The 12,765-nt window shown below is 38.4% G+C and overlaps 1 protein-coding gene and 1 non-coding gene across 3 annotated transcripts in view; both read left to right on the top strand.

Moving 5' to 3' along the window:
* The window catches only part of LOC112856378 (uncharacterized), a 143,078-nt gene that overhangs the window by 111,091 nt on the left and 19,222 nt on the right, over nt 1-12,765 (top strand). The window lies entirely within an intron of this gene.
* LOC112856531 (U6 spliceosomal RNA) lies at nt 1,223-1,329 on the top strand. The gene has a single exon (XR_003223105.1). It is a non-coding gene; the product is annotated as a U6 spliceosomal RNA (small nuclear RNA).

Below are 12,765 nucleotides of genomic sequence, written 5' to 3' on the forward strand. Positions count from 1 at the left end.
CATTACCTTCAGCCAAATCTTCAACTCTGTGGAGGCTGAGAGAGGTGAATATATTGCAAAGGAAAAATCTGAAGTGAGAAGAGTTGCTTCATGAAGTTTAAGGAAAGAAGCCATCTCTACAACATCAAAGTGCAGGATGAAGCAGCAAGTTCTCCAGAAGACATAGCTAAGATAATTAATGAAGGTGGCTATACCAAACAATAGATTTGCAATGTAGATGAAACAGCCTTCTATTGGAAGAAGAGTCCAGTTAGGACTTTCATAGCTAAAGAGGAGAAGTCAATGTCTGGATTTAAAGCTTTAAAGGACAGGCTGACTCTCTTGGTAGGGGCTAATGCGGTTGGTGATGTTAAGTTGAAGCCAATGCTCATTTACCATTCTGAAAATCCTGGGGCCCTTGAGAGTTACGCTAAATCTCTTTTGCCCATGTTCTATAAATAACAATAAAGCCTGGTTGACAGCACATCTGTTTACAACATGGCTTATTGAATATTTTAAGCCCATTGTTGAGACCTACTGCTCAGAATAATAGATTCCTTTCAAAATACTACTGCTTATTGACAAGTTACTTGGTCAGCCAAGAGCTCTGATGGAGATGTACGACATTAATGTTGTTTTATGTCTGCTAACACAACATCCATTTTGCAGCCTGTGGATCATTTTGATTTTCAAGTCTTATTATTTAAGAAATACATTTCATCAGGCTACAGCTGCCATAGACAGTGATTCCTCTGATGGATCCGGGTAAAGTAAATTGAAAACCTTCTGGAAGGGATTTACCACTCTGGACATCATTTGTGATTCATGGGAAAAGGTCAAAACATCAACATTAACAGGAATTTGGAAGAGTCGATTCTAACCCTCATGGATAACTTTGAGGGGTTCAAGACTTCAGTGGAAGGAGTAACTGCAGGTGTAATCTCGTGATACAACGTTAACAAGTGAGGGGTTGTTGCTTGTGGAGGAGCAAAGAAAGTGGTTTCTTGAGGTAGAATCTTCTGTTGAAGATACTGTGAAGATTGGGGAAACAACAACAACCAAGGATTTAGAACTTAGTTGATAAAACAGCAGCAGGGTTTGAGAGAACTCTAATTTTGAAAGAAGTTCTGTGAGTAAAATGCAACCAGGCAGCATTGCATGTTATGGAGAAATCGTTGGAGAGGAAGGGTCAACCAAGTGGCAGACTTCATTATTGTATTATTTTAAGAAATTGCCACAGCCAGTGCTTGCTCTGGCAGCACATATACTAAAATTGGAAAGATACAGAGAAGATTAGCATGGCCCCTGCGTAAGGACGACACGCACATTTGTGAAGCGTTCCATATTTTTAAGTAGTTTTTGAAAATTAAAAAAAAAAGAAATTGCCACAGCCACCCCATCCTTCAGCAACCTGAACAGTCAGCAGTCAGCAGTCACCAACATGGAGGAAAGACCCTCCACCAGCAAAAAGATTAAAACTCACTGAAAGCTCAGATGATGGTTAGCATTTTTTAGCAAGAAAGTATTTCTTATGTACTTAATTTTTTAAGAAATTATTTATAAATTAAGGTATGTACATTGTTTTTTTTAAACATAATGCTATTGCATACTTAGTAGACTACAGTGTAGTATAAACCTAACTTTTACTGAAAAACCAAAATATTCATTTGACTCACTTTGTTGTGATATTTGCTTTATTGCAGTGGTCTGGAACTGAACCTACATTATCTCTGAGGTATGCCATAAAGTCTTTTCCAAGCATGAAAAAATAACCTAAAGGCATTTTTAAAAGAGTGATTTTCACTACATAAAAATCTAAAACACACCATAAACAAAGTCAAAGACCAATGACAATGGGAAAAATATTTAAATCACATATGGAAAATAAAGGGCTGATATTTATAATATCCAAAGAAATTTTACAAGTCTATAAAAAGATAACTGAACAGAAGTTTAAAGAGACATGAATTGTGTATTTATAAGAGAAAAATTACGAATGCAAATAAAAATACACTTCAATAATTAAAGAAATGTAAATGAAAGCATTTTTTTTGGCCTATTTGATTGGAAAATGTATTTTTTTAATTGACAAAATGTCCAGTAAGTTTTGTTGTAAATGGAGTATAAATTAGTGTATAATTTTAGAAATAAATTGGCAACTTTTATTTAAAATGGGAATGTGGCTTCTTTGTGATTCGGAAATTGTATGTTTATAAAATTACAGGTTTACTCCAATAACTGCAAAGGTGTATGTATAAGGTCATTCACTGCAGCACTGTTAATTAAATGAAACACTGGCAACAATCAATAAGGTTAAATAGATTATAGTACATGCATATGATAGGATAGAGTAACAATGCTCCGAACTGATGAGATCTGCAATGGGTAGTTGCTTAATTGAAAACTTTAAAATGGGGAATCATAAAAAATGAGTCATATTTACTTTCAACATAAAATTTTCACCTAAACTCTCTAAATGTAAAATCATTCATCAGTCCTTTTTTAAAAAAAAATATTTATTTTTTAATTTACATCCAAGTTAGTTAGCATATAGTGCAATAATGATTTCAAGAGTAGATTCCAGTGATTCATCCCCTATGTATAACACCCAGTGCTCATCTCAACAAAGTGTCTTCCTTAATGCCCTTTACCCATTTAGCCCATCCCTCCCACCCTCTTTTTGATTGCCAAGTAATACTCCATTGTATATATATACACCACATCTTCTTTATCCGTTCATCAACATTTGGGCTCTTACCATACTTTGGCTATTGTCAATAGCACTGCTATAAATATTGGGGTGCATGTGCCCCTTCGAAACAGCACACCTGTATCCCTTGGATAAATACCTAGTAGTGCAATTGCTGGGTCGTAGGGTAGTTCTATTTTTAATTTTTTGAGGAACCTCCATACAGTTTTCTAGAGCAGATGCACCAGTTTGATTCCCATTAGCAGTGCAAAAGAGATCCTCTTTCTCTGCATCCTCGCCAACATCTGTTGTTGCCTGAGTTGTTAATGTTACCCATTCTGACAGATGTGAGGCGGTATCTCATGGAGGTTTTGATTTATATTTCCCTGATGATGAGTGGTGCTGAGCATTTTTTCATGTGTCTGTTAGCCATCTGGATGTCTTTTTTGGAAAAGTGTCTATTCATGTCTTTTGCCCATTTCTTCACTGGATTATTTGTTTTTCCGGGTGTTGAGCTTGATAAGTTCTTCATAGATTTTGGATGCTAGCCCTTTATCTGATATGCCATTTGCAAATATCTTCTCCCATTCTGTTGGTTGCCTCTTAGTTTTGCTGGTTGTTTCCTTTGCTGTGCAGAAGCTTTTTATCTTGATGAGGGCTCAATAGTTCATTTTTGCTTTTCTTTCCCTTGCCTCCGGAGACTATTGAGTAGGAAGTATTGATCAATCTTTTGATGTTAAGAGAAGGTCTTTTCTTTGAGTAAGGGTTTGCTGACTAGAGTTCCACTCACCTTTCCTGCATAAGACCTATGATGTCTCTGCTCATCTTCCCAATCTTGTGTCCTACCTTTTTCCACCTTGCTCACATTGGCCTCCTCTAAGTTGCTCCAGTTGCTAAATTCCCACTAAATGGTCTCTGCAGTAGTTATTTTCTCCTTTCCTTTTTCTGCCTCTTTGCACGATTGTCTCTTTCCCATGCTTTAAATGTCATTCTAAATGTCTTTTTAGAGTTACCTTCTTTGATGACCTCAGTGTATCACTAGGGATAATTTTTCTTGCAGTAATTCTAGCTTAATTGACTTATATTATAAAAATGTAATTTATTGTCTCATCTATCTATCTATCTATCTATCTATCTATCTATCTATCTATCTATCACCAGTCATAGATCTGGCCTAAGAATACACCATAGCCATAGTTTAAACTAAATGACCAAGATTTGTCTTCTATTTTTCACCCTACTTCCTTAGTGTTGGCTTGATTCTTCTCTTCTTTCCAATGGCTGTCAACAACTCATGTAACATCTGGGTACTAAGATAAACACAACTTGACTCTGATGGTCCTTATATGGGTCTTGTGCTCGTTTATCTTAGGCCATTTTTCCAAAAGCAGAGTCTGATGCATGTGTAAGGGCTCTATAAGAAATACCTATAAAGTGTCAAGTAACTTCTGACCACAGAAGAAACTAGCAACCACTAATAAAGGAAATTCACAAATATGTGGAAATTAAAGAGCGTACTCCTGAACAACCAGTGTATCAAAGAAGCCATCAAATGGGAAATAAAAAAATCTTGAAATAAAGGAAAATGGAACTACAACATACCAAAACTTGAGGGAAGCAGTAAAAGCATTTCTAAGAGGTAAGTTTATAGTGATAAACACCAAATTAAGAAAAAAGAAAGATCTTAAATAACTTCAGGGAACTAGGGGGAAAAAAAGAACAAACTAAGCCTTAAGTTAGCAGCAGAAATAACAAAGATCCGATTAGAAACAAATGAAACAGAGACTAGAAAAACAATACAAAAGAAAAAAACAACAGAAAACAATAGAAAAGAACAAAACTAAGAGTTGTTTTTCTTGAAAAGAGGAACAAAGTTGACAAATTTTTAGCTAGACTAAACAAAAAAGAGAGAGAAGACTTAAATCAGAAAAAAAAAAGCAGAAACATTACAGTTTTTGCTACAGAAATGCAAGGGATTGTTAGAGATTACTGCAAGCATTATACACCAACAAAGCCATAAGATAACCTAGAGGAAATGGATACATTCCTAGAAATAGACAACCTATTAAGACTGAATCATGAAGAAGTAGAAAATCTGAACAGATTAGTAATGAGTAAGGAGAGTGAATCAGTAATCAAAAATCTCCCAACGAAGAAAAACTCAAGACCACAGGGGCTTACTGGTGAATTCTATCAAACATTAAAAAAAAAAAATTAATACCAGTCTTTTTCAAACTTCTCCAAAAAAAAACTGAAGAGAAGGGAATATTTCCAAACATTTCACAAGCCAGCTTTACTCGGATAGACAGACAAAGACATGACAATAAAACTATAGGCCAATATCCCTGATTAGCATAGATGTAAAAATCCTCATCAAAATACTAGCAAACCAAATCAACAGCACATTAAAAGAATCATATGCCATGATAAGTAGGATTTATCTCTGGGATGCAAGGATGGTTCAACATATGCAAATCAGTAAATGTGATATTAACATAAAGGATAAAAATGATATGATCATCTCAATAGATGGAGGAAAAGCATTTGACAAAATTGAGCATCCTTCCATGATAAAAGCTGTCAATGTATTAGGTGTAAGGTAATGTATCTAAACATAATAAAGGCCATATATGACAAGCCAACAGCTAATGTATTCAATGGTGAAAAGCTGGAAGCTTTTTTTCTAAAATCAGAAACAAGACAAGGATGCCCACTCTTGCCACTTGTATTTAAAATAGTATTCAAAGTCCTAGTCAGAGCAGTTAGGAAAAAAAAGAAAAAGAAAGAGCATCCAATCAGAAAGGAAGAAGTAAAATTGTCACTGTTTGCAGGTGACATAATCTTGTATATAGAAGACTCTAGAGACTCCATCAAAAAACTGTTAAAAGTAATAAATTCAGTAAAGCTGCAAGATATAAAAACATAGAAAAATCAGTTACATTCTATGCAGCGACCATAAACTATCTTAAAAAGACATTAAGAAGACAATCCCATTTATAATAACATCAAAAAGAATAACATACTTAGGAATAAGTTTAACCAAGAAGGTGAAGGATCTGTACACTGAAAACTATAAAACACTGATGAAAGAAATCAAAGAAGACACAATCAACGGGAAGTTATCCCATTTTCATGCATTGCAAGTATCAATTTTGTTAAAATGTTCATACAACCCAAGTGGTCTACAGATTCAATGTAATTCCTACCAAAATTTTAATGGCATTTTTTCACAAAAATATGAGAAACAATCATAAAATTTATATGAAGCCATAAAAAAAAAATCCAAATAGTTAAAGCAATCTTGGGCCAGAAAAACAAAGCTAGAGGCATCATACTTCCTGAGTTCAAATTATGTTACAAATTGTAGTTATCAAAACAGCATGGTATGGGGCATCTGGGTGGCTTAGTTAGTTAAGTGTCTGACTTGGGCTCAAGTCATGATCTTATGGCTTGTGAGTTAGAGCCTCGTGTCAGGCTCTGTGCTGACAGCGCTGAGCCTGGTGCCTGCTTCAGATTCTGTGTCTCTGTCTCTATCTGCCCCTCCCCTGCTTGTATGTTCTCTCTCTCTCTCTCTCTCTAAAAAATAAGTAAACACTAAAAACAATTTAAAAAAATTAAAAAGATTCCAGCATGGTACAGGCATAAAAACAGATACATAGATTAATTGAAGAGAATCAAGAGCCCAGAAATAAACTCACTCATACACAGTCAACTAATCTTCAACAAAGGTGCTAAGAATACACAATAGGGAGAGGATAGTCTCTACAGTTAATTGTGTCAGGAAGACTGAATACACACGTGCAAAAGAATGAAACGGGACCATTTTCTAACACCATACACAAACATTAATTCAAATGGATTAAAAACATCAATGTGAGATCTAGAAGTATAAAACTCCTAGAAGAGAACATGGGAGGAAACCCCTTAGCATTTATTTTGGCAATGATTTTTTTTCGATTTGACACCAAAAGCACAGGCAACTAAAACAAAAATAAACAAGTGGGACTACATCAAACTAAAAAGTTTCTGCACAGCAAGGGAAACAATCAATGAAATGAAAAGGCAACTTACAGAATTGGGGGAAATATTTGCAAATCATGGATCTGCTAAGAGGTTAATATCCAAAATGTGTAAGGAATTCAAACAACTCAGCAGGAAACAACAACAACAACAACAACAAAACAAATAACCTGACTAAAAACTGGTCAAAGGGCCTGAACAGGCATTTTTCCAAAAGACATACAAATGGCCAACAGGTACATGAAAAGAAGCTCAACATCACTAATCATCATGGAAATACAAATCAAAACCACAATGAGATATCATGTTGCACCTATTAGGATGGCTATTATAAAAGTAAAAAGATAACAAGTGGTGTTGAGCATGTGGAGAAAAGAGAACACTTAAACATAGTTGGTGAGAGTGTAAATTTATACCGTCATTATGGAAAACTGTACAGAGTTTCCTCAAAAACTTAAAAGAAGAACTACCATATAAGCCAGCGATCCTAATTCTGTGTATATATCCAAAGGGAATGAAATCACTATCTTGAAAAGGTACCTGCACTCCCACGTTCATTGCAGTGTCATTCAGGTAGCCAACGTATGGAAACAGTCTACATATCTGTCAGTGGATGAATGCATAAAGAAGATGTAGACTATTATTCAGTCTTAAAAAAGGACATCTGGGGGCACCTGGCTGGCTCAGTCAATGGAGCATGTGGCTCTTGATCTCATGTAAAGATGAGCTCTTGATATAGATGTAAATATTACTTTTAAAAAAAGTAAAATCTTTAAAATAAAAATTACATTTTAAAAAAAGGACATCTTGCCATTTGCGACAACATAGATGATTTTGGAGGATGTTCTACTGAATGAAATAAACCAGACAAAGACAAATACTGCATGATATCACTTAGATATAGAATCTAAGTAAGTCAGACTCAGACAGGGAGTAGAGTGCTGGTTATCTGGGGCTGGAGGGTGGGAGAGGTGGGGAAATGCTGGTCAGAATACAAACTTTCAGTTATAAGGTGATTAAGTTTTGGAGACCTAATGTGCAGTATGATGACTATTAAAGTCCTTCCTTCCTTCCTTACATATTTGTGAGGGAGAGAGTGGAACAGGATAAGGAAGGGAAAGATACTGAAGAATTAAGAATCTCAGGTCAATTCTAGCCTTGGCATGATGCACAGAGGGACCACAAACCACAATGCAAGGATAATGTAGCTTTTTTTTTTTTTTTTTAGTGTTTCTTTATTTTTGAGAGAGAGCGACAGAGTATCAAAGGGGGTGGGGTGCAGGCAGAGAGAGAGGGAGACACAGAACCTGAAGCTCCAGGCCCTGAACTGTTAGCACAGAGCCCTGTGTCGGGCTCAGACCCATGAACCATGAGATCGTGACCTGAGCTGAAGTCGATCACTTAACCCACTGAGCCATCCAGGCACCCCAAGGGTAATGTAGCTTTTTGTGTCTATGTATCAGTCAGTTGTTGGCTGAGGACTGCTCCCAGGTTGGGCAGATCCCATCAGCCAGGGCAATGAATTCTCTGGAGACAAAGGGCAGGTGTGTGCCTTTAGCAGTCAATATAGCACCTGGGGGATATGTGTGCTGCCTGGCAAAGGACATCTGAACTGGGCACCACAGCATCTATCACACCATCGGGGCCAGGAAGATTGCTGTGCTAATTGGTTTAAGCCAGTTAGAGTCCACTTATGAGCTATGGAAGGGGTCAATCCCATCCACCCAACGTTGCTGAAAAATTCATGATAAGCGTAAGCACGGAAAATGGGAAGAATGGATGGTGATCAGGTATCCAAGATATGTTCATATACTTCCTACTCTTAATTAGTTGTTGTCGTATAACCCTGTTTATTTCCTTCAGAGCGCTATCCATAGACTATAATTCTCTTAATGATTGCTTGATTGCCTGTCTGACTCCTAGAATGTAAGTTCCAGGAGGATAGGAACCTCAGCTGTTTTTTGTTTTGTTGTTGTTGTTGTTTTGGTTCACTGTTGTAGCCTAAAAATCTATTGGCATGTCTAGTACTAAATATGTTGATTGCCTTCCAGATAGTACTCTAAATGTGCAAAGGCACCATTATAAGAAGGAAAAATGTTGTGTAGATAAAGAAGATAATTCTACACCATTAGTTCTCTAACTGTAGTCCCCAGACCAGCAGCATCAACATCACCTAGAAACTAGTTAGAAATGAAAATTCTTGGGGCGCCTGAGTGGCTCAGTCAGTTCAGTGTCCTACTTCAGTTCGGGTCATGATCTCATAGTTCGTTTCATGAGTTCGAGCCCCATGTCAGGCTCGCTGCTGCCAGCCTTTGGGAGCAAAGCCAGCTTCAGATCCTCTGTCCCCTTCTCTTTCTCTGCCCCTCCCTGCTTATGCTCTCTCTCAAAAAATAAATAAAATATTTTTTTAAAAAAAGAAAATTCTCAGGCCCCACTCTGGACCTAATGACTAAAAAACTCTAGGGGTGGAACTCAGAAATCTCTGTTCAGTAGGCCTGCCAGATGATTTGGATGCATAACAAAGTTTGGGAACTGCCAGTCTAGAACAGTTTGACTAAAATATGGGATTTATGCAGGGTGGGTAGTGGTAAATAAAGTGGTAAGAAAAATTTAGGACCATATTATTATCAATTTTAATGTAGTAAACAAGTACCCTATATGCTGTCGATTTGTTTTTACTTTTCTGAAATAAAACCTTTTGTTGGAAAAGCCATGAATTCTTTGAATTCTAGACACCCTTGTTGGTGTTTGGAAGGTAGGAGTGGGTAGGATTAATGGTGTTTGGTTTTTCAGGACAGGAGGGGATATAATACTCCTGATAATTCATCCTCAACCTTACCTTCACCCACAGGCAGCTCCTTGCCCTATGCACACAATTTCCCTTTTTTTTTTTCAAGTTTATTTATTTATATTGAGAGAGATAGAGACAACACGTGAGCAGGAGAAGGGCAGAGAGAGAAAGGGAAAGAGAATCCCAAGCAGCCTCCACACTGTCAGTGCAGAGCCCAACATGGGGCTCGAACTCACGAAACCGTGAGATCATGACCTAAGCTGAAAACCAAGAGACAGAGGCTTAACCGACTGAGCCACCCAGGTGCCCCGCAAAATTTCCTTTTCTTTATTCTTTTTTAAAATAAACTTATTTTTTAGCATGATTTTAGACTTAGAAAAAAATTACAAAGATAGTCCAGAGAGTTCCCATATAGCACCCCACCTAGTTTCCCCTATTATTAACATATTCATTTGTGTGGCATATTTATTACAATTAATAACAATATTGATCCATTATTGATCCATTATTCTTAACTAAAGACCATATTTGATCCAGATTACATTAGTGTTTATATAATGTCCTTTTTTTTTTTTTTTTTTCCTGTTCCAGGATCTACCCAGGATGCCACATTATATTTAATCATCATGTCTCCTTAGATTCGTTTTGGCTATTACAATTTCTCAAACTTCCCTTGTTTTTGACGATCTTGACAGTTTTGAGGAGTACTGTTTGGGTGTTTTGTAGAATGTCTCTCACCTTGGGTATGTCTGACGTTTTTCCTAACAATTAGATAGGGTTTGGTTCTTGGTTACAAGATTAACAGAGGCAAATTGTGTAATTTTTGGCACATCCTATCAAGGGTACATACTATCAACGTGATTTATCACTGTTGATATTGACCTTGATCTGAAGCCTCAGCTAGGGTATCTGTAGAAAGAGGATGGATTTATGAAATGGTACACAGGGAAAGTTTTCAGAACTTGAATTTTACTTAGATTTTGGGAAGATGTTTGTGGTAATGAAAAGGAGAGGAGGAGCCAAAACCTTTGCTTAGGGTACTTTTCTAGTATGCGTGACTGGGCCCATGGCTGGTGTTTGACAACTACAGCAGCTGGTCTTCCAGGTAAAGAAATTTGGTCTGTAGTCAGTTTTCTCCTCGGGACCTGGGGAGAGTTCGGGCGAAGAGTGTTTCATGGTTGAAGCTCTCACTGCCCTGGAACACAGGGGTAGAGAGTGTGATTGGTACAGAGGCCCTACTGGCTATGTCTGCCAGTCAGATCAGCTAGCACAGTCCTTCCCAGAATGACTTAGACAGTCACCTGGAGGTGATATCAGGACCTTTCTAGGGCCTTAGGCTCTGGAGGGATGAGTCTGGGGATATTCCGCAGTAATATCCCAGCTGCTTAGTCATTTGAAAAAGCAATGGATGCCTGAAGTCAATTAGAAGATGTATAGCTGAAATTTTCCCACAGACAGATTGGCCATCTATTTCATAAGGCGAATTTGACTATAGAAAGAATCAAAGGGCATACATTAAAATATTAATATTGTTTATCTCTGGGTGTGATGGGTTTTGGGGTTGTATGAGTTTTCTAGGGCTGCCATTACAGAGTACCACAAACTGGGTGGCTTAGAACAACAGAAATGTATTGTCTCATAGTCCTGGAGGCCAGAAGTCTGACATCAAGGTCAGCAGGACCGTGTTCTCTCTGAAGACTCTTGGGAAAGATCTTTCTTTTTCTCCTCGTAGCTTCTGGTGGTGGCCAACAATCCTTGGTTTGCAGCTGCAACACTCCAGCCTCTGCTTCTGTCATCACATGGCATTCCCCCTGTGTGTCATGGCCAAATTCCCTATTCTTATCAAAGCACAAGACATATTATATTTAAGTCCCACCCTAGTCCAGTATAGCTTCTTCTTGATTATATTACAACGACCCAATTTCCATTCACAGGTCACTTTCACAGGTTCTAAAGAGACGTGAATTTGAACAGGGGTGGTTGGTATTTTCTTCTTCATATGTTTCTGTTTCACTTTGGTTTCTTTTTGCAACTTACATTTGTTACATCTATACCAGCAAAATAACAACAAAAAAACAAGCAAACACACAAAAACAAAAAAATGCAATCCCTACCACGAATACTCTGAAAAATAATAGAAACTGCATTTGGTGTAGGGGCCAGAGCTGTCCTGGAACACGCAGGAAAGGTTGCTTATGCCAATGATGGTATCCTGTGCCAGGAGGCTTCCTACATAACCCAGCCAAACCCTGGTCAAAAGACAGGGAGGGGTGCTGGGGTGGGATGCCTGGGGAAATGTTTGGGCATCTCTGCTCAGGCCAGGGCTGAGGGTGGAGGCTTCTCTGTCTTGCTGTGGGCTGGGCTGCTGGCTTCCTAGATATGGGGCTTACCCAAAGAGATCATTTAGGCTTCCTGTGGCAGCACCCCCTTCCTGAACAAACACAGGAGGGCAGCTTCAAAAAGTGTGAATGTGATAACTAAAGCCACATTCACTCTGGCTGGGTAAATACTGCCTGGGAATCAGTCGCTGTTTTCCCAAACTTTCTTAGGTACTGGGGCCCTGCGGGGAGGTGACTTCTCTCATGACAGCCACACCCCAGGTCGCCCTTTATTAGTCACAGCACATGCTTTACTCTGCTTGGTTATGCTCCCCTGACGTTCTGCACGTCCCACCATCCAGCAGTACGTGTTTACCCCTCCCCAGGGCTGGTTGGACTGAACAACATTTTGTGCAACCCGTTCTAAAGGAGCAGCTGGGAATCAGGTTTAAATCATAGATATTCAGCACGGCAGAATTAAAAATCCCTTAGACGCTTTTGTTTATAGGTGCCAGGGAGAGAGAGCAACCAAGGGAGAAAGAAGGAATTCTTAGTGTGTTTCATTTAACCACAAATTCTGTCTGCTTTCTTCAGAAGGCACTGGTGTCCGACTGATTTTTCAAATGTAAGAGCATCCTGTTTGGAGATGGGGGCTTTGAGTGGATAATTCTGGCTATTAAGGAACAAAAACAACGGGTTCTTTAAGGGGGGGGGATGGGCATTCTTCAAACAACTGTTCCTAGGCCTGAAAACTCTCTTAGAATGTCAATATCAAGTTCAGTCCCACGTGACTGAGGCAAAAGGCTTTCATCCTTTTTTCTACACAGCTATTTAACCCTTTACTAGGGTGAAGGACAGCCACAAGAGAAGAAATAAGACTTCTCTTCCTGATCCACATCTAGCCACAACTGATGGAGGGCTCCCATTCTGTACCTCCCCCCCCACCCCCAGCGCCATTGTTCTCCTCC

This window comes from Puma concolor, chromosome B3, assembly GCF_028749965.1.
Source record: "Puma concolor isolate L17-30 chromosome B3, mPumCon1.1.hap2, whole genome shotgun sequence".
NCBI classification, from domain to species: Eukaryota; Metazoa; Chordata; class Mammalia; order Carnivora; family Felidae; genus Puma; species Puma concolor.